We start from the raw sequence: 27,878 nt of genomic DNA, 5'->3' as shown, positions 1-27,878 counted from the left end.
ATTGGACATGCAAGCATGACACAGGGAAAAGTGGGCTCGTGTGGGCACTGTTAAAAGATGTGTCCAAGCACATGCAGAACTAGGCACATACGTATTGATTTCGGTTCGGTGTGGCTTGAAAAAGTCCTGCATGAGCTCTTCGACAGGGAAGAAGTGATGCAGCGGCCAGAGGGGCGACCACAACACCAAGTTCTTGCAGAATAGGGCATCACATAGGTGTCGTAAAAACACGGTTCTAAGAGCATCTCTAACAGGTGCGCTACCGCACGACGCACAATTTTTTTACAACGTTGAAATATCGTTTTTTGCGTGAAGGAGGGCACTAGCTCTAGCAGTCGCAGTAAAATATGGCACGCGCGAGCAGCTCCAGAAGGCGCGCTAATTTATAGAGCGCGCAAGCAGCCACGCTTGCAAATATGATTTTCACATGTCCATTTGACAATATGATGATGTTTCAAACATTAAACGAATGTGCAAAACAAAGACATATCATAGTTCACTTGCACAACATAGTTCAAAATCACCCAACCAAGTTCATGACAAATAAAAGTTTGCACAAACAAATGGCGCATCAACAATCATGCCACACAACTCGTCATCGTCCTCTTCTTCCTCCGATTCTTCCTCCTCCTCTTCATTTTCAAGCGCCGCATCGTCATCAGGAGCTCGGATGGTGTTCGTAAGATCTCCAATGGGATAATGCGAAGGTATGTGAGGCACACCGGAAGACATGCGTCCACCCATGTCACCCGGAGGTGCTCCCATACCTCTCACGAGAGACCCAAAACTCATGCCTCCCATGGTAGATCCGAAGCCACCCATGCCTCCCAGCCACCCATGGTAGCTCCAAAGCCACCCATGCCTCCTGTAGGTGCTCCCGTGCCTCCCATGGTAGCTCCGAAGCCACCCATGCCTCCCATTGGTAGCTCTCATGCCTCCCATGGCCGTGTCTCTTTTTGGACCAAGACTTCTTCAAGGGAAAGAATGATGTACTCCTTTTTCCTATCATCGAGTTTAGATGTGCCCATGAAGAACAAGTCCTTCACCCATTTCAATACTCTAGATCACTCCTCCATGGCCAATTTCTTCTCCTCCAATGCCACCTTCCTCTCCTCGGCAGCCACCCTCCTCTCCTCGGCCGCCACATCTTGGCTCCTTGTCATCATCCTCACCTCGCTTGTTTCCTTTCGTGCCTTCACAATAGCTTGCGTAACATTGTTTAAATCATCATCTCCTCCGAGTTTGGTGTAGGGCTTATCTTGCCGCCATCACTTGATGCCTCCTCCTCCTCCTCATCATCATCATCCAAATCAATAGTTGCCTTGCTTTTCTTGCTCTCCTCTTGGTCATCGCGGGGCTTCCATTTCTCTTCATCCTTCCACACATTGTAGCAATGGGCCAACACAAATGGTCTCCCTTTCTTGACCTTCCCTTTCTTGGTCTTCTTCTCTTCTCCTTGAAATAAGTTTTCTGCAATAGTGACCTACAAACAAAAGAACAAGTTAGCACTTGAAACACCAAAAAAGAAGGATGAACATGGAAGGAACATAAAGAAATGACACTTACCCTATCTCTATCATTAATGCCACTTGAGTTTATTGTGTTAACCGCCTTAAGTGCCGCCGCCCACCTTTGATAATCTTTGTTGATTGTCGACCACCGGGAGCGAATAGATCTACCCGTGCGGTCAATTCCACTCTTGTTGTGTAAATCAAAGTGCTCCTTCATCCGGTCCCAATATGCATATCTACTGTGGTCCCCTCCAACGTTGGCATCCATAGACACATGTAACCATGTATTGCATGGCAAGATGTCTTCGTCCATGTAGTTGCCCGCTCTTCCTTTCGGTGCATCGATGATACCCTCACCATCCTCGTACACCTCCCACTCAACACGATCATCTTCACGCATTTCATTGGTTTGAGACCAATGAGAATTGTTGGAGCCAACCACTAGTGCAGAATCAGGCTATTGTCCCAGTTCATAAGGCTCTTTAGTGTCGGTTCTGCAACCACCACGTGGCACGAGCCCGCGCCGGGAGGCTGGGGCCTTTAGTCCCGGTTGGTTACACCAACTGGGACTAAAAGGTTTAGGGGTTTATGGGTTTATGATTATTTTTCCTTTTAGTTTTGTGTTTTCCATTTAATTCTTTTTCATTTCAAACATATTTTACGCTACTAAATATTGTACACGTTATATACATATACATACATATATATATATATATGTCATCGAATTTCTCGCAGGACCATTCACATACACATGTATATATATACAATTTGGTATATAAAATTTCTCCTACAATTTGCAGATCATTACATGGGGGCATTAAAGTTTGCAATAGTATTCTCCTTTGTGATCTATGACCTGGTCGAGCAAAAATCCCGCTATTTCCTCTTGAATTGCTCGTACGCGATCCTCCAGTAGGAGCTTGTCCTGCATCTCCTTCATCTTTAAAGAAGCAAATCAATATATGCATGTATTAGTTGTGTATATATATATATTAGATAATGATGTAAAAATTGTGAATAGTGTTCTGGTAAACGTACCCATTGCTCTCTATCATTTCTGCTCCCTTCAGACATCATCATGCGAATGTTCTCGCAAACGTAGTATGCACATAAATTAGTCCCCGACGCCTGCTTCAGGGCCTTTACGATAATAGAATTCAAGTAGATAATAATTAATCAATCATGATAATGGTATTGAAACTAGAATTAAAGAAATGGTAGCTAGCTAGTACTAGCTGATGAAACCATGTACCTAGGGTAGGGTCATGGATCTGTCCAAGATATCCTCCCCAAGGACATCTCTAAAAGAACCAGAAGCAGTCGAAGAAAAATCATCATCCACTCGACCATGAAGCTATGTTCCACTCGACAGTCTTGAAGACACTCGACCGTATGGACAATCACTCGACTACCAAAAGATCTAGAGCCACTCCACTCTGCAACGGTCGGGAATTAAGTCATAGCCTTAATGGTCATTATGTACCTTTATTACAGGCGTTATCAGTAACATCTTCATCTTTATGTACCTTAAACCCTTTGTAACTGAGGGCGGGAGGGGTCCTGGCACACTCTATATAAGCCACCCCCTCCTTTGGGACAAGGGTTCGCATCCCCTGTAACACGCATGCATATAATCCAGTCGACTGCCTCCAGGCTCCGAGACGTAGGGTTGTTACTTCCTCCGAGAAGGGCCTGAACTCGTAAAACTCGCGTGTACAACTCCTCCGTAGCTAGGATCTTGCCTCTACATTCCTACCCCCATTCTACTGTCAGACTTAGAACCACGGTAGTTGGCGCCCACCGTGGGGCTGGTGTCTTAGCGACTTGTTTGAGAAGTTGCAATTTTTCCGATCCCCTTCATCATGGTTTCAGGCGGAGGTTTGGCTGAGGGCCGTGAGATCCGTCTCGGCGCGCTCGTGTTTGTCGCCGACGACTCCGCTTGGCTTCAGGAGGCTCCACTTGACGTCGACGCACTCCCCGTCCGTGGGGCAACGCACTTTCGCACGTGCGTCCGCGGCGTCCTCCTGCGGCAGCCGTCAACCCAATATCGATCGGCTCCTGTAGCTTCCCCCCTCCCTGCAGCCCGCTGGAACAAACGTTCTGGTCGATTGAGGCTTCAGCGACGGGTGAAGCATTTGGTGGCTCGCCAGTCGGCCACCCCCCAAGTCGCGGAAATCAAGCCCGACGAAACTCTCTATGGCCTGTTCGATCTGTTGACTCGCTCTTTTGTGTCCGAGTGCGACAACAGCGACCCTGCGGCGGAAGTTTTGATGGTCAATCGACCACGCAGTCCTCCTGGCTTCACCCATGAAGACGGAGGCGATGGGGGCGGCGATCCGTTGCGTGTTCACGAAGAGTACCACCCCGAACCCCTCTCTTCGCAGCGGAGGGAAGAACTTCACCGCCGGAACATGGATGCACTTCACACTCCTATCGTTGGAGAAACCCCAGAGGCCCAGGACTTGGAGGAGGCGCGCCTGGCCAACTTGGCTGAGCGCACTCGACTGGAGAACCTCCAGCACACACTCGACGAGTGTGCTCGGAAGCGTGCTCCCGAATCCAGTCGACGTCAACTTTTTCCACCTCCGACTCAGGTGTACTGAACTCCAATCCAGAATCTCGCAGCTGCGGCCTGAATAGTGGAGTCAATTCAACCTTCCCAGTCAGAAGCTGGTCGGGGTTTGGTGCAGATCCGGGCCTTGCTCTGAGCCATGGGTGAGTAGAACACAGTAGTATCTCAGTCGCGGAATAGGATTCACAGCAGATCCGTGGTTGCAGACACAGTCCAGTCGGCTCACAGCCCAAGATCGCCCCCGAGGCATGAGGGACGTGGAGACCGACGAGATTAGTACAGGAACCGTGAGCAGTATGATCACCGACTCGATCACGATGATCGTCGTCGAGTGCCCAAGCCTCCCCCAAGGAGTGGATCATACGTGCCTTGGCGACATGATGACAGGCGCCCTCACAGTGTCAGGCGAAGGATTCCAGTCGACCCCAGGGAGCCAGGCTTTGATGCGAGATCTATTCTCGTTCAGGGCTTGGTCAACAGAAACAGAGCTCACCGAGAAGGTCATGATAGAGATCTACCAACCAGCAGCAGAGTGCATGTCTCAGGTCCAGAGTGCTTTAGTAGAGCCATCAAGGCTGCAGTGATTCCCCCCAACTTCAGGTTGGCGACTGGAGTCAGTAAGTTCACCGATGAGTCCAAGCCTGACACTTGGCTTGAAGACTACCAAGTGGCTGTTCAGATTGGCGGTGGCAATGATGAAGTGGCCATGAAACACCTTCCTCTGATGTTGGAGGGCTCGGCCAGAGCATGGCTGAATTATTTAGCACCTGGTAGTATTTATAGTTGGGAAGATCTTGCTCGAGTATTTGTCGGGACATTTGAAGGTACTTGCAAGCGGCCAACAGGGTTGACAGAATTATAGTGTTGCGTTCAGAAATCGAATGAAACTTTGAGGGATTATATCTAGAGATGGATCACGTTGCACCACGCAGTGGAGAATGTGTCAGATCACCAAGCAATTTGTGCCTTCAAAGAAGGCGTTAAGTATCGGGAGTTGAATATGAAGTTCGGCCGGACGGGAAATATGACTCTGACTCGGATGATGGAGATTGCCACCAAGTACGCCAATGGTGAAGAAGAAGACCGGATCAGGAGTGGCAAGCACAAAACAGTCGCCCAGGAAACCAGAGGAGGAAACTCCAGTCGGAAGCAGAAGCGCAAAGCCGAGCTAGCCACTCCTGGTGAAGCCTTAGCCGTGACTCAAGGGAAGTTCAAGGGGAAACCCAAAGGACCGTGGAACCCCAAGAAAGTAAAAGATCAAGATGGAAATGATGTGCTGGATTTACCATGCCACATTCACACCAAGAAAGATGAAGGGGGTAATTTCATTTACCCAAAGCATACCACTCAATAGTGTCAACTCCTAATCTAGCAATTCTGAGAGAAACAGCCCAAGGAAAAGGAGAAGGAAGCAGACAAAGTTGAGGATGAGGAGGAGGACGATGATGGTTACCCCCACGTAAATTCCACTCTGATGATTTTTGCTGATGTTGAGAGCAAGAGTCGACTGAAAGTCATCAACAGAGAAGTGAACATGGTCGCCGGTGACACCCAGTTATTTGAAGTGGTCTCAGACTGCCATTACATTCGACTAGTCTGATCACCTAGCGCACATAGCCACCCCTGGGAGGCAAGCATTGGTGGTCGACCCGGTAGTCGAGGGCATTCGATTGACTAAAGTTCTGTTGGATGGTGGTAGTGGTCTGAATATATTGTATGCAGAGACGTTGAAAGGAATGGGCATTCTGATGTCCAGACTCAGTGAAAGCAATATGAGTTTCCATGGAGTTATTCCAGACAAGAAGGCCGCGTCACTCAGTTAGATCGCGCTTGATGTAGTTTTTGGTGATTCCAAGAATTACCACAAAGAAAAGTTAACATTTGAAGTTGTGGATTTCCAGAGTGCTTATCACGCTATTCTGGGCAGGCCAGCTTATGCACGATTTATGGCTTGGCCATATTACGTGTACCTCAAATTGAAGATGCCTGGTCCTAAAGGGGTGATCACTATCGCTGCAATTGAAAGAGGGCAGAAGAGTGCTTCCAGAAGGGCTCAAAGATCACCGATGTACAGATGGCAGTAGTGGAATTGCAGGAGTATCAAAAAAATGCAGATCCGAGTGATTTGCTGCGAGCTAAGAAGCCTGCTACGGATTCAACATTTCAGTCGTCCGGCGAAACGAAACCGATTCATATTCACCCGACTGATCCTAATGCTGCTCCGACTCACATTTCCACAACACTCGATTCCAAATAGGAAGAAGCGCTCACCCAGTTACTCCGTGAGAACTGGGACATCTTTGCATGGAAACCCTCTGACATGCCAGGTGTTCCGAGGGGACTAGCTGAGCATCGTTTGCGAGTCAACCCAAAAGTAAAACCGGTCAAAGAACATCTCCGACGGTCCGCCGTACAGAAGAGAAAAGCAATCGGTGAAGAAGTGGTTCGACTCCTGGCAGCTGAGTTTATTCGAGAGATTTACCACTCCGAGTGGTTAGCTAATGTTGTCATGGTTCCTAAGAAGGACGACTCACTTCGCATGTGCATTGACTTCAAGCATAACAATCGGGCCTGCCCGAAGGACCACTTTCCTCTCCCCCTCATCGACTAAATAGTCGACTCGACTGCGGGGTGTGAGCGTTTGTCCTTTTTGGATGCCTATTTCGGGTATCATCAGATCCGTCTATACAGACCTGATGAGATAAAAACAGCTTTCATCACCCCATTTCGGTGCTTCTGTTATGTCACTATGCCATTCGGTTTGAAGAACGCTGGAGCCACATTCATGCAGATGTGTCGTGGAATTGTCATGGCAGTTGTCCTAGAGCAAGGACTTAGTCGTAGGGCCATTGCACTAGGAAGCTTAAAGGGGTTAATCGGGACAAAGGACACGAGAGAGTTTTTATACTAGTTCGGCCCCTTACGATGAAGGTAAAAGCCTACGTCTAGTTGGGTTTGGTATTGCTAGGGTTTCGATCTCCAAGAGGCTCAACTCACCGGCTTGGTTATCAATTGGTTGTTTCTTGCCCTCAGCCGCCACCGGGTCGTCCCCTTATATACATGGGTTGACGCCTGGTGGCCTACAGAATCCCGGCCGGCTCATAGTTGTGTCTGGCTCGGTGACTTCCTTTACATGCCTTCCTTACAAGTCTTTCTTTACATATGGCGGTTCATAATATCAGGCCTTAAACCGCCTTCAGGCCTTTGGGCCTTCTATAAGATTTAATACACTACAATCTTGAATGTTTACTGGGCTTCTTGCGTAACCCGCCATTGAGGTTGACCCGGCCCCTCCTGGGCGGGTCTCAACTGATAGTAATATCCCCAACATTAGGCCCCAGGTTGACTTTGAACTTTGTTATTTGTCAATCTTCCATACTTAGCAAAAAATCCATCTTCTTATCTTTACTAAAATTTCCTTATAACCCGCCGTGACATCATCTCTTGAAAACACAAAAAACTTTCATGACGTCATCTTCCAACGGAGCTTTTATCTTTAATGTTTCCCGAGAATTGAGGTGCCTATATAGCTGGATAACCATTATTCAGTTCTCCCTTGATTCTCGCGCCCGTTTGTTCGCATCTTTCCTTATAAATAGGCTCGCCCTAGCCTTCCTCATTTCTCTCTCTCTCTCTCTCTCTCTCTCTCTCTCTCTCTGTCTGTGTTCTTCCTCTCGCGTCCCTGCCACTGCTCGTGCTTCGCCGCCGCCGCGCCTCATCTCCGTCATCGACTTCGGCCGCTGCATCAACCTGAACCGATCCAGAAAACCCGCAGCGACCTTCGCAGTAGACTTGCAACCATAAGTTTCCTTTCCTTCGTGTCTCAGATCTTCATTAGGGTTTCCAAGCTCCTGCGTGTTCTTCGTAGTTCATCATAGCTTCTTCGTAGTTCTTCCACTTCCTCCTCTTTTTTGATCCAAAAGATATGTATGTTTATGCAGTAGTTGTTTGGTGCCTCCTTTTGATACTAGCAGACTCCTTTTTCTGGTACAAGAACCATATTTAGATCTAACGAACTCAACTGGGCTGTATTTTTAGGTCTAGATTTTTTTAATTTTGAACATCCATTTGATCTGAAATAATATCAAGCATTTTGGGAAACTTGTTTGTCCCAACACTTAGCTGAATCCACTTTCTGAAAGAATCTGTAGTCATGGCGGCTTACCACACCGGCTTTATTTTCCTTATATGTCATTAGCCCTTAGTTAAGCCGCCATTACTTGTTTTGCATCTTTACCCTTTAACTGTTAACCTTACCATAAAACTGAATCGACATGTTGCTTTTCTTTTCAGTTCCTTGCACATCATGCCATCAAAGACACCGACCATCTGTAAATGGGTCCCCTCAACCATAACTGAGGAACATCTAAAAGAGTTATTCATCATAGAATTTCTTCCATCAAAAGCCGTCATGTCTTATCGTGCCCCTGACCCGGAAGAAGAACGGCCCAATCCGAGAGATGGTGAGGTGATCGTTTTTACTGACCACATGAACCGTAGCTTCTCACCGCTCGGCTCAAAGTTTTTCAGAGAGGTCCTCCATTTTTTCAAACTCCACCCTCAAGATATCGAGCCCAACTCCATATCTAACATCTGTAACTTCCAAGTGCTCTGTGAGATATATCTTCAACAAGAGCCGACCGTGGAGTTGTTCAGAGAATACTTTTATCTGAACCGGCAGAATGAGTGCACCAACGGCCTTAGTTTAGAACTTGGAGGTATATCAATCCAGCATCGGCAGGGTGCCGTCTTTCCCCTTATTGTCTTACTAAGCCACCCAAAGGACTGGAACCAGACTTGGTTCTACTGCCAGGACACTTCACCAGCAAACGAGAAGCCCCTGCCGGGTTATCGCCCCGATCGCCTTGACTCCAAGTTCACGCTTCCTGATAAGCTGACAGTCACCGAACGCAAGAGGTTGCTTCCATCCATCAAAAGGATCAACGCTCTGTTGGGGAACGGGTTAACTGGAGTTGATCTGACCCGCTGCTGGATCTCATGGCGGGTCATCCCTTTGAGCCACCGGTCAAAGCTGATGTATGAGTATGGTGGAGGCCCGGATGAATCCCTTCGTCACAGCCCCATTCAATTGACAGAGGAACATATCGTCTCAATGTCAACTCTTCTGGTGAACGAGAAATATGAAGATTGCAGTGTCGTCGGGTTAAACCCCTTCAGCCAGCTTAACCCGATTCCAGAAGTAAGGATGTCATTATTTATCTCTTTTGTATTTCTCCAGCCGTATTGTTTTAATACTTTCCTCACTCTTTACCTTGTTTTTACCTGTCTGCAGGACAATTCTGACTTCTGGAAAGTTAAGTATGACCACGAGGCGGTGAAGAAAGCGAAAGCCGCCGCCATAAACGCCAAGAAAACGACCCGGAGGTCAAAAAGAAGAAAAAGAGTACTGCTGAAGACCTGATGAAGCTTGATGATACATCTGACTCGGAGGTAGCCCTTGATTCCCTTGGCCAATTTTTTAACAATCTTATTGACACTGATCATTACCAGGATGACACTGGGGCCAGTCAGGTCGGGGAAGCAGAGGTAACTATCATTTCCTCTGACTCAGAGCCCTTACCAAGACACATAGTTCGACGAGTGATCCGTAAAGTAAGGTTTTCTAACCCTTTAGCTCACTTGGATCCCAACTTTCGTTTGAAAAAGCAGCAACATGAAAGCTGCCGTCAAGCTGGGATTGAAGATGAACCGACTGTCATTCTTCAACAAACTCCTCGGAAACGTCTGAATGAGGTTTACTTATTTTTGTCTTTAACTCTGTTTAACGGATCCTTCGCCTTGTATTTCTTTTAACTCTATTTTATCCTTTCAGGAGGTGTCTCGCTCTTCTGGCGACTCATCGCAGACGCAATTCCCGGCTTTCAAGACTGCTCCCGGGTAATCAGAAATCCTCCTTTCTTTCGGGTTTGTTCAATTGTGTCTTTATACTGACAACCCTGCAACATTTTTTCTTAGTGGCCAAGCTAAATCCAAGAAAACGAAGGCAACTAAGCCGGCGGAAGACCCGCGGCGCTGGCATCTCACCCGGCTAGGCCTTCTTCTCCATTAACTGACGCTCAGAAGACCCGCCTATTGACATTGAAGCAAATCCTCCTGAGACGTCATTTGACGAAACCACTGTGAACCCTTCCACAACCGGACCATCAAGCTCAGCCAACCCGCCGTCTCCGCCTGCACAAGATGTTCAGATTACCGGGAGCCGCTTTATTGAACCGGGGAACCCAACCGTGCTGGCTCGGTGTAGAGCAAAACAAGAGGTGTTGGAGAGGCAGAAAGTTTGATTTGACGTTGCCAAGTATGACCGGATCAATGCCAATGATATTTTATCCGGCTATCTTAACCATGTACACTCTAGCCACGACTCTGAGATTGAAATGGTCAAACAACTGCAGTTGAAATACGAGGTATGTTTTTCCGGCTTATCTGTATTCCTTCAGCCCCCAAGTCTTCAGATTATGAGAGAACCGGAATGACTTGTAGACTTTAAAATATAGGCTGAGACCTTTACCTTTGAAACTTTTCTTGACTTTAATAGATCAAAGCTTCACCTGTAGTCCCCAAGGGCCGGTTCATTTTGATAATAAATGAACCGGTACTTTAAATTGTTTGGTTCCGTATTCAAAAGAATTAATATTCCGGCTTAACCTTTGAGAAACTTGCTGAACTGCATACATTAGCCCCCAAGTGCCAAGTGCTGTTACTTTGTAAGGTACTTGGGACTTAAATATGTCTGCAGAGTCGTAGAAATTTTATTATGCATACATTAGCCTCCAAGTGTCAAGTGGTTTTTTGTAAAGTACTTGAGACTTGAATCTTGATTTTTGAATTTGAAACCAAACCTTGACTCATCTGATTGTTTTGCAGAATGCCTTATCTAAATTGAACTCTCAATTGACTGACGCGAAGACCCGGCTAGCGAAGCAGGAGACAGAAATCAAATCCGCTAACTCCAAACTGCAAATAAGTCTCTCTGTAACGGAAGATTTAAAGACCAGCTTTGCTGCCAAGAAGAAAACTTGGGAAGAGGAAAAAACACTTCTGATCCAACGTGCTGAGACGACCGAAACAGCTCTGAAAGAGATTTCAACAGAGTTGAACAGGTTAAAGGGCCAGGTGTCACAAATGGTAGCTGCTATCTTTGGTAAGCTGTCTGACTTTAACTTTTGTGTGCTGTTTGCCGATCCGGAGTATAATCCGCCAACTGACTTTGCGTGTAAAATTTATGCAGGTCCTTGAAGCAAAAATTTGAGCCAAGACTCGTTGATTAAACTGAAAGCAGTATATACTTTGGTTGAACAACTATATATTGGCGCACAGCGGGCTCTGGCCGCCATCTCTCCTGCTAATCAAGGACACAACCGGCTCAGCGACGTCCTGAAGAAACTGTCCATACTTCCTGCCAGGTTTCAAGAAGTAAAACGCTCTTGCGCGCGAGCCGGAGCTTTGACTGCCCTGAGCTGCTCCAAGGCTTGGGTGCCAGACCTAGACCCAGCGGACGTGGCCAGAGGCTATCGCACTGTGTAGGAAGATGGGTCTCCTTTTGATCAGGATGACTTCATGGCTTGCGTTCGCGGAGTCCGGCCTTAGGCAACTACCCTTGGAGATGATACCAATGTTGATAAATACCATCCGGGTTGTGATAGTGAGAATAAGAAGATGGCCACTCCCTCATACAAGGTAACAGATTTGATCCCACCAGTGAGAGAAAATACATTTGCCCCGGAAGTTGACCCGGTCAGCCTGATTGACGACGAAGCCGAATTTGTCGCCGTGAATGGTTTTGATTGGTCGAAACCCAACTTCCAGCCAACAGAAGGTGGTGAACCGGCGAGGAAGGAACAATGATCATCTTCATGGGCTTAGAAAGCCTTGTAATAACTTAGTTGTGAAAATACTATATGCTTTTCTTATGCCATCGCACATAAAACACTTTTATGTGAGTCTGTGCTTCCTGATGCCAATGTATGCATCGTATTTAATGTTTGTTTCTGCAATGTTTGAACTCTGTTCTTGTAAATACCAAGAAAAGACTGGCTTGGCAGCTTAGAACCAAACGGGTTAAAACACCCAATTTATAGCCAATACGTTTACCACAGTAAGAACCAGAGACAGATATAAATAAAGGACAAGGGCTAACTCTTTAGTTAATGCAGTAGGTAAGTGCGTACAAGTAATGACCATACCTTGTCCCTTTTGATCCTTAGACCGCCGGTTTAAATAACCCGGGTGATGAATTTGATAATTCAATCTTTAAGAGAATCCAATGCTTTTTTGAATACTCAATGATTACTATAACTTGGTAGGTTGCACCTTTTGATCCATAAGTCGCTGGTGGGAATGACCCGGGTGGCTGTGTTGTCAAATAGTCGAGCCGGTGAAGAAGACCAGGCTAATTGTTTGTAATATTGAAACAACAAAAAACTAAAAGGAAAGCAACAGATAATAAGCATAATTTAACCCTATATTCAAAAGGTTGGGGGTTTCTGGTTCGAATACGATCAGTAAACCGGACAAAAGGGGTTAATCTAAGGTTCGAATACGACCATATAGCCCCCAATGGCTTTGGCGTTGCACCAATCAAGGGGGTACCGACAGCTATGTTCTCTTTGGTTCGAATACGACCTATGTTCGAATACGATCAAGAGGGTAACTTTTTGAGTAGATGATTTTTCATATAAAAAACTTTTTAATCCGAGTTCATATGCAAAAGTTATGCCCATTTTACAAATTTCAGAGAGATTTTGCAAATAAAGTCGTAATTCACATTTGTAAATTTTCCCAACAACTAGACCACATATCACATAGGAAACTTATTTTCTTTTATTTTTTGACATTTCCATCATTTTCTTTTATTTTTTTAAAAACTAAAAAGGCGGTCCACAGGGGGGGGGGTGCATTCGGGACGTTTTGGGCCAAGTTAGTAATGGCGCACCGTGGGAGTGGTGCGCCATTACTAGTTAAACTAGTAACGGCGCACCACACCCACGGTGCGCCATTACTAGTTTTGAAAAAAAAATAAAACAAATTCTGAATTTTTTTTAAAAAAACTTAGTAATGGCGCACCAGTTGACAGTGCGCCATTACTAGTTTTAACTAGTAATGGCGCACTGTCCACTGGTGCGCCATTACTAGTTTTGAAAAAATAAATAAAAAAATTTTGGATTTTTTTTTGAAAATAACTTACTATTGGCGCACCGTGGATGTGGTGCGCCATTACTAGTTTAACTAGTAATGGCGCACCACTCCCACGGTGCGCCATTACTAGCTTTGAAAAAAAATGAATTTTTTTGTTACTAATGGCGCACCGTGGATGTGGTGCGCCATTAGTATTTGGACACTAATGGCGCACCAACACATGGTGCGCCATTAGTATATACTAATGGCGCACCACATGTCTGGTGCGCCATTAGTGTCATTTCCATCTATAGCCCTTTACCTAGTAGTGTTTCTTGGGTTTTTTCCTTGAGTGTCGGTGTCAAAACCGGCGGATCTCGGGTAGTGGGTCCCGAACTGTGCGTCTAGGCCGGATGGTAACAGGAGGCAGGGAACACGATGTTTTACCCAGGTTCGGGCCCTCTTGATGGAGGTAAAACCCTATGTCCTGCTTGATTAATATTGATGATATGGGTAGTACAAGAGTAGATCTACCACGAGATCAAGGAGGCTAAACCCTAGAAGCTAGCCTATGGTATGATTGTTGTATATGGAGTTGATTGCCTACGGACTACAACCCTCCGGTTTATATAGACACCGGATAGGGTTAGGGTTACATAGAGTCGGTTACAATGGTAGGAGATCTTGAATATCCGCATCGCCAAGCTTGCCTTCCACGCCAAGGAAAGTCCCATCCGGACACGGGACGAAGTCTTCAATCTTGTATCTTCATAGTCCTGGAGTCCGGCTGAAGGGATAGTCTGGCTACCCGAACACCCCCTAATCCAGGACTCCCCCAGTAGCCCTCGAACCAGGCTTCAATGACGACGAGTCCGGCGCGCAGATTGTTTGGCATTGCAAGGCGGGTTCTTCTCCAAATCTTGTGTACCTGTAGGAATAATGTCCGATTTTTGTAATGTAGTGCTCCTCGGCTTCCATGCCCAATAATGGCCGTCTTCCACGTGTCAAACGAATGCGAAAAGCCGGGGCGTTTTTACATCCACACCCCTAGCCGTATAAACGAGCCGCCTATTTAATGGGATGGGGATTTAGGTCCAAACCACATCTTCTCCTTTCCGCGAGTTATCATCAGAGCACCTCCAGCAAAGGTCCATTCCAACATGACCAGCCGTCGCAGCTCCTCCCCTCGCCCCTCCGGTCCCAAACCCGGGGACTGGGAGAGTTGCACCATCCCGCATAGCGAGTTAGTGTCGCTTCAGGCCAAGGGATTTCTCCCTCAGGCATACATGGTCCCGGTCCGAGCCGGTCTCGCCACCTACAATGGCGGAAAACAAGCGGAGAGCACCCCCAATCCTTCTAAAGGAGAGCGGGTGTGCCTCGTCCCCTATCTAATAAGGGGACTGGGATTTCCAATTCATCCATTTCTCCGCGGGCTTTTGGAGTTCTACGGCCTCCAGCTGCACAATCTCACGCCCGCCTCCGTATTGCATATTGCAGGTTTTGTCGCCCTTTGTGAGCTAATTTTAGGCGTTGAGGCTCATTTCGCGCTGTGGAAGAGGTTATTCTGCCTGGTGCCCCGTTCTCAAGAGGGGTCTATATACCAAGTGGGCAGAGCCGAAGTATGGCGCATCGCCGGGACTGGATACCTATCCGGAACCCCAAAGAAGGCGTTCGAGGACTGGCCTTCAGAATGGTTTTACATAGATGACGTCCCGCTACCGGACCCTATCCGGGTCGGTCTCCCTGAGTTTAACAGTGCTCCATTGAAGAAACGCTTGAGCTGGCGTCCGCGGAGCTCTCAGAGAGAAAGCGACAGAGACGTCCTTTACCTAATGGGCCGGATAAGACTGTTGGCTCATTCCGGACTAACCATGATTGGAGTCATGGCCGCATGCATTATGCGGGGGTGCAGCCGCTTAAATATAGAGGCCACCCCATGTGGGATTTCAACGGGGAGGATGACGCCACACGTTACGGTCGTAAGGGGCCGGCCTCAGCCACTGCCTTAGTAAAGATCTTATCCTCTTTGTACAAGGGAGAAAAGGAGGAATTCCTCTGCGTTAACCCGCGGGCCGGATTCAGTATGTACGATCCTCCAAGTTGGGTAAGTGAACAATTGTGCTTGCCCATTTGTTTTATACTCCCATGGTTAGATAGGTAGTCTAACGACTTCAATGCAGGAACTGCGACAGGAGGTAAAGGATATAAACAGCCGCCCTCCACAGCCCGAGGACCCCGAACGGTCCCTCAATCCGGACTCCGAAGAGGATCCGGACATATCGGTGGAGCTTATCGACGGGGTGTTCTATCAGCTAAGCAAGGACAATACCTTGGTAGCCATTACGGCAGATTACCCAGGGTTAATCCCGTCCTCCCAGGTGACAGAAACCGGGGTCTTATTCCCTTGAAAGAGATTCCACCCTCATGTAGCCCGGTGTTTCTGACAACAACCGTGTTTTGCATGGGAGATTTCCGAGGCAGGAGGCCAAACCTGCGGCGGCTAGCCAACGAGGGGACACAGGGCCCCGTGGGGAAAAAAGGAATGTAGTCCGGACTGAGATGCCGGCACAAAGGTATAGTGCACCCTCTGTTTCCCTGGAGTTATTCTGTCAGGGCATATTAACGTTCGTGCTATCTTCAGAACGAAGAGACCTCGTCGGACTACATCCGGAGAGGTTGCCAATCGCGCCTCCACCAGCCAGGCTCCAACGTCTCGCCAGGAAGCGGAGGTGAGCACAAGGCACGCACCGAACGCTCCTCCGACAGAGGATGCGGACAGGTTGTCTGCCACAAATTCTGAAGTGGAGAGTGCCATGAACCATAGGCATCGCCAGACAATTCTACGCGACGCTTGTTTCTCCCAAGAGGCTTTAGATGCCTTTAATTCGGGAGATGCGTACCTCCGTGCCGCTCAAAATGGTTTAGCCAGAGCCACGGAGCAGTATGTAAAAGACATACGGTAAGAAAATTTTGGTTAAATATATATATGTGCCAGTAGCCCCAGAGACTTGAAGCAGTTAGAGCAACTGATTTAAGGATCATTTAATATGCAAGTTCTTACAGAGAAGAATACCGTACTGTTCCAGGAGCTGGAAAAGTGCAAGGCCCAACTAGAGGCCGCACTAGCTGTAGCAGGGGAGCCCAAAGAGACCCCCTCAGGTAAGATACACTTCGAAAGATTAGTATTGTGCGGTGTGGGTGCAAATCTGACAAATCATATTGCAGATGGCGCCGGACTCGATCCGGACAAGCAACAACTCTTACGCCGGCTAAAGGCTGGTGAGAGTACGTTGACAAAGGTGAGGCGAGAGAAGAATGATCTTTAGGATGCCAACACCAAGCTGGACGTCGAACTTAAAGATGTTCATGGCCAGCTGTCGGACTCCACGAAGGAGAATCAGCGGCTTCGACGCGACATTTTTAGTAAGTGCTTGAACGAACTTTGAAAAAATAGTTCGGTGAGGAAGTCGACTAACAGAGTAATGTCAGTAGGTATGCTCACAGGTCGTCCTGCAGAGGAGATGCCTGGTTCTACGGGTGACCTTCTTCCCGAACTCTTGCAACTGCACGAGCGAATTCGGCAGGCGATGCGGGGTATTGCCCAAGCCTTATGGCCTGCCCACTCCGTGCCCGAGGGCCTTGGAGGGCTTGCGGAGAAGCTGAAGGGAGCTCGGCGGCGCTTCTGGTTGTGGAATATATCGGCCTGCCGACAAGGCGCTAGGGAGGCTTGGGCCATGGTGAAGACCCGTTTTACGAAGTCTGACCCAAACCACATGGCCGAGGTCAGACCCGTGGGGCCTGACGGGAAGGAGATCCCTGTAATCTTGGTATACGGCCAAGTAGAGTTGGCCGCAAAGTATTCCCAGCAGGACTGTAAATTAGACAGCCTGTTAGATGGTATAGAAGAGGAATACAATCAGTCAGAATGACTGTGTAATTTTGAATTGACATGTGTAATGCCTTCTAGCCGGATTGTAGATCGTTTGTCGTCGCCGACCTTTTCGCTTCAACCACGGGACCTGACGGTCCGGAGTGTGTCCGAATACCCTAGCGGTTATATAAGAACTGGGGTATGCGTGGAGACCAGGCGTAGGGTTCATTAGTGCTTTATCAGACAAGTGCCCAACTAGTTATGTTATATTACATGGTTAGTAAGAAACATCTTCCAGAGAGAATAGTTCCGTTAAGGGTTCCTTTCGCTAGGAGGCATGCCCTAAGGTGCATGTCCGGACTGCGTGAAGAGATATAGGAAAAAAAGCATCTGGGGGCGCATAAAATGAGTAAAAAGATCATCTTTTATTTCACCGACCGAATATTCCCTTAAGAACGCTAGCTTTTGGCTTCACACAGTCTGAGGTACACATCCGGCTGACCCGACAGTAACAATCTCAGAGGTGCTCCCTTTACCGCCTAGCCGAACAATTGGGAACGTAGGGGTAAGAACAGGAGCCAGGCAACCCAGCTTGGCCAAAACTTAAGTCATATCGATGCATATAATGGTGAAGAAAAAGGGTACATGCGGAAGTTTGACGCATGTGTTGGGCGTGAAGCCCGTATAACTAAGCTTCTGTTAAAGAAGCCCCCAGGTTTAATGAGCGCGAGTGGCGCGTCACTAGATGAGCCTTTAAGGGCTATGAAAGAAGAAAAAAGAAAAAATGGGAAGGAGAGAAGTGTAAGATAGAAAAATACAAAAAGGGATGGACAGAGGAAGGAGGCGAACACAGAGTCCGGCGCTAGGCATAGAATCTTCGGAGACGGGTGGCATTCCACGGGTTCGGCTCGAGTCGGTTGTTCGACGCATCTCGCAGGCGGTACGCCCCACCAGTCAGGACTTGGTCGATTATGAATGGACCTTCCCACTTGGGCTTGAGTTTGTCCTTTTTCTTATCCGGTAGGCGTAGAACTAGTTCGCCAACATTGTAATTTTTGGCCCGTACTTCTCTGCTTTGATATCTTCGGGCCTGCTATTGATAAAATGCGGAACGGGCTTTTGCCACATCGCGCTCCTCCTCCAAGGCGTCCAAGTTGTCCTGCCGATCGAGCTCGGCTTCTCTTTCTTCGTACATGCGCACTCTAGGTGAGTCATGAATTATGTCGCAGGGCAGAACTGCTTCTGCGCCGTACACCATAAAAATGGTGTGTATCCGGTGGTGCGATTTGGCGTGGTCCGCAGCCCCCATAGCACGGAGTCGAGCTCCTCTACCCAGTGCGTGTTAGATTCCTTGAGGGACCGCACCAGTCTGGGTTTAATGCCGCTCATGATAAGACCATTTGCACGTTCGACCTGGCCGTTGGTTTGTGGGTGATAGACGGAAGCATAATCAAGCTTGATGCCCATGTTTTTGCACCAGAGTTTTACCTCGTCGGCGGTAAAGTTTGTACCGTTGTCGGTTATGATGCTGTGGGGGACGCCATAACGGTGTACAACCCCGGATATGAAGTCTATCACAGGTCCGGATTCGGCCGTTTTAACAGGCTTGGCTTCTATCCATTTGGTGAACTTATCCACCATGACCAGTAAGTATTTTTTCCTATGGGTTCCACCTTTAAGGGGTCCGACCATGTCAAGCCCCCAGACTGCAAAAGGCCAGGTGATGGGTATAGTTTGGAGTGCGGTGGGTGGCATATCGCTTTGGTTGGCAAAAAGTTGGCAACCAGGGCATCGTTGGACTAGGTCCTGAGCGTCTGCTCGGGCCGTCGGCCAGTAAAAGCCTGTACGGAAAGCCTTGCTAACAAGGGACCGAGCAGCGGCGTGGTGACCACCGAGTCCGGCATGAATTTCAGCCAGGAGGTTCTGCCCTTCCTCTTCGGAGATGCACCTTTGAAGGACTCCGGTAGTGCTTTTCTTATAAAGTTCTCCCTCATGGACTCTGTAGGCCTTAGATCGCCGCACTATGCAGCGGGCCTCGTTTTGGTCCTCCAGGAGTTCCTGCCTAGTAAGGTAGGCTAGGAATGGTTCTGTCCACTGGGCGATAACCGCCATTATTACGTGGGCTGAAGGTGTAATTTCGTGGGCAGAGCCTCCAATTGTGTCAGATTGTTCGGTGTCGAGTGGTGCGGCTGGGTTCGGGCTGTTATTTGCGGGTTCCCCCTTCCATGTTACAGATGGCTTGAACAATCTTTCCAAAAAGATGTTGGGGGGGGGACTGCATCGCGTTTTGCTCCGATGCGTGCTAGGACGTCCGCCGCTTGATTGTTTTCTCGGGCTATATGGTGAAACTCCAGCCCTTCGAACCGAGCTGACATTTTTAGGACGGCGTCGCGGTAAGCTGCCATTTTTGGGTCCTTAGCGTCGAAGTCTCCATTTATTTGGGATATCGCGAGGTTTGAATCCCCGCGTACCTCTAGGCGCTGGATACCCATGGATACTGCTATCCGGAGGCCATGTAGGAGGGCCTCATATTCGGCTGCATTGTTGGAATCTGTGTACATGATCTGGAGCACATATTGGACTGTGTCTCCTGTGGGGGACGTCAGGACGACGCCGGCCCCCAGTCCGGCCAACATTTTGGAGCCGCCGAAATGCATAATCCAGTTTGAATATGTGCCGTACTCTTTAGGGAGCTCGGCCTCCGTCCATTCTGCGACGAAGTCGGCCAAAACTTGCGATTTAATAGCTCGCCGTGGCTTATAGGTTATATCGAATGGGAGAAGCCCGATGGCCCATTTTGCAATCCGGCCCGTTGCATCGCGGTTGTTGATAATATCGTTTAGTGGCACTTCCGAGGCTACTGTTATGGAACACTCTTGAAAGTAGTGTCGTAGCTTCCGGGATGCCATGAATACCGCGTATGCAATCTTTTGATAATGCGGGTACCGTGATTTGCATGGAGTGAGGACAGTGGAAACGTAGTAGACCGGCCTTTGAAGGGGGAATTTGTGTCCGTCCGTTTCCCGCTCGACAACGAGCACTGCGCTGACAACTTGGTGTGTTGCTGCAATGTACAATAACATTGGTTCGCCGGTGATTAGCGCGGCCAGGACTGGGTTTGTTGCCAATATGGCTTTTATTTCATCAAGTCCGGCCGTGGCGGCATCCGTCCACTCGAAGTGTTTGGTGCCCCGAAGGAGGCGATAAAGGGGTAGTGCCTTTTCTCCCAAGCGGGAGATAAAGCGTCTTAAAGCCGCCACACACCCGGTCAATTTTTGTATTTGTTTAAGGTCCTTTGGGACATCCAATTGTGACAAAGCTCGGATCTTGGCTGGGTTTGCTTCAATTCCTCTACCGGATACAATGAAGCCCAAGAGCTTTCCGGCTGGAACGCCGAAGACGCATTTTTCTGGGTTGAGCTTGATGTCATATTTTCGGAGGTTATCGAATGTAAGCCTCAAGTCGTTTACTAGGGATTCGACATGTCTTGATTTGATGACCACATCATCCACATACGCCTCCACTGTTTTGCCGATCTGGTTTGCCAGACATGTCTGGATCATGCGCTGATATGTTGCGCCGGTGTTGAAGCAAAATGGGCCGTATGGTGTGATGAATGCTGTTGCAGCTTGGTCTGATTCTGCCATCTTGATTTGATGGTAACCGGAGTATGCGTTGAGGAAACACAACAAATCGTGTCCTGCGGTGGCATCGATAATCTGATCGATACGAGGGAGGGGGAAGGGATCCTTTGGGCAAGCCTTGTTAAGGTCTTTAAAATCGACACACAGGCGCCAGGATTTGTCCTTCTTTGGTACCATCACCAGGTTTGCTAGCCAGTTCGGATGTTTTATGTCTCTGATGAATCCGGCCTCTAATAGCTTGGCTAGCTCCTCTCCCATAGCCTGTCTCTTGGGTTCAGAAAAATGCCGAAGGGCTTGTTTGACAGGTTTAAATCCTTTTAGGATATTTAAGCTATGTTCGGCCAGCCTGCGTGGGATCCCTGGCATGTCTGAAGGGTGCCAGGCGAAGATGTCCCAGTTCTCTCGTAGGAACTCCCGCAGTGCGGCGTCCGCATCAGGGTTCAGTCGTGCCCCGATGGAAGCTGTTTTATTGGGGTCCGTTGGATGGACCTGGAATTTGACTATTTCGTCAGCTGGCTTGAAGGATGTGGATTTGGATCTCTTATCGAGTATCACATCATCCCTATTAACCGTGGAGCGAGCGCAGTCAGTTCCTCGGCCGCTAAGGCTTCGGATAGCGCCTCAAGGGCTAATGCGGCCGTCTTGTTTTCGGCGCGGAGTGCTATGTCCGGATCACTAGCTAGAGTGATAATTCCATTCGGCCCGGGCATCTTAAGCTTCATGTACCCGTAATGGGGTATTGCTAGGAAGATTGTGAATGCTTCCCGCCCTAGTAAAGCGTGATATCCGCTCTTAAACGGGGCCACCTAAAATGTGACTTCTTCGGACCTGTAATTATCTGGCGTGCCGAACACCACATCTAGTGTGATTTTTCCTGTGCAGCGCGCTTCCCAACTGGGGATTATTCCTCTAAAGGTTGTGCTGCTTCGCTCAACGTGGTTCCAGTCTATTTCCATTTTTTGAAGCGTTTCCTCATAAATGAGGTTCAGTCCGCTGCCTCCATCCATGAGCACCTTCGTGAGGTGAAAGCCGTCCACTATGGGACTGAGGACCAATGCGGCTGGTGCTCGGGCTGTTCGGAATCTAGGTTCATCACTTGCGTTGAAGGTAATGGCAGTGTCGCTCCATGGATTTATTGTTGCAACTTGATAGACTTCGGCGAGGCTGCGGAGTGTTCTTTTTCGCACATTGTTTGATGCGAAAGTCTCGAAGACTGTGAGAACGGTATTGGTGTCCTTGGGCTGGCTTTCTGCGGCCTCCGGAATTAAGAGGTCCTCGCCGATTTTGGCCACCTGCCGGAGTATCCAACATGCTCTAAGGCTGTGAGTTGGTGTGGCGTCCTCTGTACTGTGAATTCTACAGGTTCCATCAAGCCATCTTTCCAGTACGGTTCCATGCCCTGTAGAGGGTTTTGGCTTTTTGGTGTTTATCCCGGGTGTCCTGTGATGATGCACCCTCTTAGTTAGGACGGGATTACTATTCAAGGCCGGATTATCCCAAAAATTTATTTTGGTTTTCCAGGCGCTTTCCATCGCACAGTATTTTTGTACTATGGACGCCAAGTCAGCGAAGCGTGTGATATCACGACGACTTACGGCGTTAAGGATTCCCTTGTCCGTGCAATTACTACAGAAAATTGAGATTGCATCTTCCTCGCGGCAATCCTTTATCCTGTTCATGACCAAGAGGAATCTAGCCCAGTAATGATGTACTGTTTCCTCGGGCCTCTGCCTGATTTGGGAGAGATCGCTTATGACCGGGTGGGCGGGTGTCGTTGAATCTGAAACCTCACCCAATCCAAGATTCGGAGGCCGAAGAGTTTCCGAACTCTGAAGTTCGGATTCTTGGATGTTGTCCAGTGAATCTGGCCCGTTGCCTGATCCTAAGCTCAGGTCTTGAGTTACATCTCCCCCTCCACGGGTATCCGGCTTGGAGGGGTCGGGAATTCAGACGTAGCTAGTCCTTAAAATAGATGAAGGGTCGCCGCACTTCGTCTCTACCACGGCAACGTGGTGGGTGACTTGGGGAGAGTTAATTTCTCTTAAATCGGGTTTAAGGCCGACCTGGTCGTAATCCGTAGCGACCCCCAGGGCGGCGATGCGATCCAATAGCTTGTTTACGGAAGAGAGCTCCATTGGATCTAGCTGCTTGACGAGCGCCGAGCTGACGTGTAGGTTGCTTTTGATGACCCGAGAGGTCACCGTCGGCGCAACAGCCGAACAGGCGGTCGTGAGGAAACCACCGAGCCGGAGGGTTTGGCCGACAGCCAAGGCCCCCTTAGCAACGGTACCGTCTTTAAAGACGGGAGGAGGCATCCTTCCTGATTGTGACGGCACAGAGGAACTCTCAATGAAAGCACCAATGTCGGTGTCAAAACCGACGGATCTCGGGTAGTGGGTCCCGAACTGTGCATCTAGGCCGGATGGTAACAGGAGGCAGGGAACACGATGTTTTACCCAGGTTCGGGCCCTCTTGATGGAGGTAAAACCCTACGTCCTTCTTGATTAATATTGATGATATGGGTAGTACAAGAGTAGATCTACCACGAGATCAAGGAGGCTAAACCCTAGAAGCTAGCCTATGGTATGATTGTTGTATATGGAGTTGATTGCCTACGGACTACAACCCTCCAGTTTATATAGACACCGGATAGGGTTAGGGTTACATAGAGTCGGTTACAATGGTAGGAGATCTTGAATATCCGCATCGCCAAGCTTGCCTTCCACGCCAAGGAAAGTCCCATCCGGACACGGGACAAAGTCTTCAATCTTGTATCTTCATAGTCCTGGAGTCCGGCTGAAGGTATAGTCTGGCTACCCGAACACCCCCTAATCCAGGACTCCCTCATTGAAGTTTTTATTTTTTTTATTTTTATTTCAGTTTTCTTTTTTCCTTTTGATTTACTAGCACATATTCCCATGTGTTGCAACGGGGGAGAAATATTAGTCTTTATCATCAAAATTAATTGCAAGAAATAAAAAATCCCTAGCAAGAGAGGTAGCTCCCTGGTGGCACGGGCTTTGGTGGACACCTCGACGTGTCATCACCCATGATTTCATGTTTCGTGAGTGTGGCGATGAGCTGGTCGTATGCGTCTAGTGTGGAAATTGCGAGTTCCTCCTCATCCTTAAATGCCTCATCGGTCTACCCCACCCATCTGCTTCTCGTCTTTGGTGTAAATTATAATGATTTAGCCCGCAAGTCCTTTAATTATGCACCATGCACATCGGCATGAGCTTGCAAGTTTAATCACGTATTTATTTCTTCCATTGGCCCATAATAGTCTCGAGTCTTTAATCGGGTCTTCATTTCTTTCATTGGCCTACAATCTCAGTTATTTAGTTGGGTTTTCACTAGTTCCATTGGCCCATAATCACAGATCTTTAAGCGTGTCTGTATTGCTTTCATTGGCCCATAATCTCAGATCTGATCACCCTCGAAATATGCGTCCTCATTGCATACCTCACTCTCTGAGTCTTTTTAATATTTGTCAGGCTACTTATTGATTCTCATGGCAATTTGTTAGCGTATATCAACTTGTAGAATTAAAAGTAATGAAACTATGTGGTACTATTTAATTGATAAACCAAAATAGAAAGACTATTATGGGCTGCTATGCTGCCCTACCTGGGACTTGGGCCGGACGAAACAACTCAAACGGAGTTGCCCTATATGCGCCGACCTACTTTCATCCTTCGTTGGTGATAAAAAGAGCATCGTCCTGTATACATTTAATCTCTATTTGTCAAAAAATAATACTAGATGGGTGGTTTTTTGGCTAGCACGTACTGTTCCAATGCTTTGGACAAGCCTAGGACGATCCAGCGGCGCATGAAAGAAACCGGCTCTCTCGTACGTGAAACGAACAAAACCAAAATAGCTAGCATATGTGAAAATCATTCAAAGTGGAACGAAACAAAGCGGGAAGAAAAAAAGAATATTTCCTTCCTTTATTAGTAAGTATAGATTCATCAAAAAATAGCTAGCACACTCGCCATATGGGTGATTCATAGCTCGCTATTTGCTCAACAATGCATGAGAGGGTAGAGGTGCACCAGAAGACGTGGCTCAGCATGTAGCACTAGCGACTGCTCTATGAAGAGGTCGTGCTTGGACTCGCTGAGATTGATGGCCGACACCCCAGCCGGTTTGGTCCAGGTGAAGCCATGTAGGAGCCTGCCAAAGAGCTTGACACTCATGGTTGTTCCTAGTGATGCCGCGATGCATCCCCGCCGTCCGGTGCTGAAGGAGATGAACCGCAATTCGCTCTCAGTAAGCTCCACATTGATGTTATGTCCCATATGGCGCTCTGGCTTGAAGTGGGGTTCATCCCAGACAGTTGGGTTCCGGCCCAGGGCCAGCCGGCTGAGGATGACGTTGCTACCCTTGGGCACGTGGTAGCCTACAACAATGGTGTCGGCAATCGCGACATGCGGAAGGTTGAAGGGAGCGATTGGGTGGAGGCGGAATGCCTCACGTATGCACGCCTTGAGATAGTTGAGCTGCATGATGTCTGACTCTTGCACCAGTCGCTCGCGACCGACCACCCGGTCCATCTCCTCCACCGCCTTGGCCAGCAATTCTGGGTTGTTCACCATCTCCGCCAGCGCCCACTCCACTGCGTTTGACGGGTTATCTATGGCCGCTAATATTATGCCCTGCATGCATTCCATGGAGATAAATGTAAGTTATTACAATTTATACCTTTGCATAAAGAGAGATTACATTGAATAATTGGAATTTTAAATACAGTTTAAGTTGAACTCACATCAAAATGGTAGAAAATTACAATAATGCTATGTTTAAACTATTAATTCATAATTTTTTATTCTATTGTTTCCATTTTCTAACACCCGCGAAATACGGAATAAAATCTTGTATTTAATAGTGTGAGCTATTACCTTTTCTCATGGATGACGTAGTAGTACCTTGTAGGACTATGAGGCAGTTGGTCACTAAATTTAATCTAGGCCCTTGAACCATCTTAAAATTTCTCATTAATTAATATTATGCTTACCTTGGACTATGCTTTGACCTCATCGACGCTGAGCAACGGCTTGCCATCTCCGTCGGCGAGCGTGATGAGAACGTCAAGGAAGTCCTGGACTCCGTCCTGCCTCTCGCCACTGTTCCACTGCCTCCAACGCTCTTCGATGAGCACGTCGTGCAGTCTATCCACTTTTTTATTGGCCTCCTTAATAATTTTCTCGTGGCCGTCGAGATCTAGGCCAAGTAGACACGGGAGGTAGTCGCTGACGCAGAACGCGAAGGTGAACCCTAGGAGGGCGAAGGAAGCATCCATGTGCTCCACCTCCATCGGCCCCGGCCCGCCGTCCGGCTGAGGCTCCCCGAAGTACCGTTGGCCGAAGACAAGCCGACGAATGACGTTGCCGCAGTAATGCCGCGCGATGTGCCTGACATTGACGTTGGCTAGTCCCGACGTTGAAGATGACAGCCCCCCGGCGGTGAGGTTGTAGATGTAGCGCGTCAAGTTGTCAGCTTCGTCGGCGCGCTTGTCGTGGAGACACTTGTGATGGGAGGGGCATATGATCTCAGAGGTGAGCACCTTGCGCATCTTCATCCACTGGTCGCTGAACGGCGAGAGCACGACATCCTTGTACCAGCTGCTGATTGCACCGGAGGCGAAGGTGAGTGGCCGGGATGAGAAGTTTTTGTCCTGCTTCTTGAGCACCTCCCTTGCGATCTTGGGACATGTGATCGGAATGACGTGGAAGCCACCGAGGTGGAAGCAGGCGATGTCGGTGCCCATATCCTTCATCACGCGATGGATCCAACGGAACGCGGGCTTGTTGAGCACCATCTCGAGAGGCTACCCACCACTGGCCATGGTCCCGACGGAAGTGGAAGCGGCATCGTCGCCGATGAGCACGTGCCACTATGGACCTTACTCTTGGTAATGACAAGGTATATGAGTGTTATTACGATGAGCAGCTGGGACACAACAAAGCAACAGCAAGCCAGCATTGTGGAGACTGCTGCTTGCAAAGCGCACACAAGCTTGCGAGGTAGCTTCCCTTGTTATCGTTGCGTAGGGAAGCCAACTTTGCTCTCCGTGCTACTTTGCCCATGAGGGCGAGACCCCTCTTTATATGTTACCTCCGTCCCAAAAAATTGGCTTAGATTTATTAAATACGAAGGTATCTACGTATCTAACATTAAAACATGTCTAGATATATTCCTCATGTGTGGATCGATCGTTTACCACATTTATCACATGGCATTTCAAATGTATTTATCCTGATACTAATAATAATAATTGTCTACAGAATGAAAAATCTTCTATTTCTAGATTGTCTTCTATTTATTTAGATACGAAGGATGATACTAATAATAATAATTGTCTATCTAAACATAGTCAAAACAGGATAAAAAGCTTCTATTTATAGATTGCCTTATATTTATCTAGATAAGAAGGCTGATACTAATATTAATAATTTTCTATCCAGACTTAATGAAAACAGAATAAAAAATCTTCTATTTATAGATTGTCTTAGTTTATCTAGATACGAAGGATGATATTAATAATAATTATTGTCTATTCAAAAGTAATCAAAATACAATAAAACATCTCCTATTTGTAGATTATTGAGAGTACTTATCTGAAAACTAACCATAATTGTCTTTCCAAAAGTATTTGAGACGCGAGGATGATGGACCATATGGGCAACTTTCGTTTTATAAAGATGGTGGGACCATGCATCCGGGATTCAATGAGATGCTACATCGAGACCTCCCATTTAGTGGTGTACGCGCCAGCGAACGACGGAGCGCGTAATCCCCGCTCCCCCGCGCTGCCTCATGGGTTGGCCCATGTGTGGGTAGGGAAAACGGAAGCATCTTTTTTTGCTTTTTTAAATTGTTTTCCATTGTAAGACTAATTTGGGATTTCAATATAGTTACAACTTGTGAAATGTTCGTGAATTCGAAAATTGTTGATGATTTGGAGAAAATGTTCGCGAAATGATAAATGCTGAAGGAATTAAAAAATGTTCACAAAATTCCAAAAAAATTCTTGAATTAAAAAATTGTTTGTGATTTCAAAGGAATGTACATTTTTTTAGAATTTGATGAACATATTTTGAAAATCGATAAACAAATTTGGCATTTCATAAACATTTTTCGAA

At 47.7% G+C, this 27,878-nt stretch overlaps 1 pseudogene; it reads right to left on the bottom strand.

The window, feature by feature from the left end:
- Positions 1-534: 534 nt before the first annotated feature.
- On the bottom strand, positions 535-26,718 carry LOC147960665 (tyrosine N-monooxygenase-like; annotated as a pseudogene).
- Between the last annotated feature and the right edge of the window lie 1,160 nt (positions 26,719-27,878).

This window comes from Triticum urartu, chromosome 7A (assembly GCF_056163025.1).
Source record: "Triticum urartu cultivar PI428250 chromosome 7A, HENAU_Tu73, whole genome shotgun sequence".
NCBI classification, from domain to species: Eukaryota; Viridiplantae; Streptophyta; class Magnoliopsida; order Poales; family Poaceae; genus Triticum; species Triticum urartu.
The sequence above is the reverse complement of the archived record's forward strand: the minus strand, read 5'-3'. Positions and strand labels throughout refer to the sequence as shown.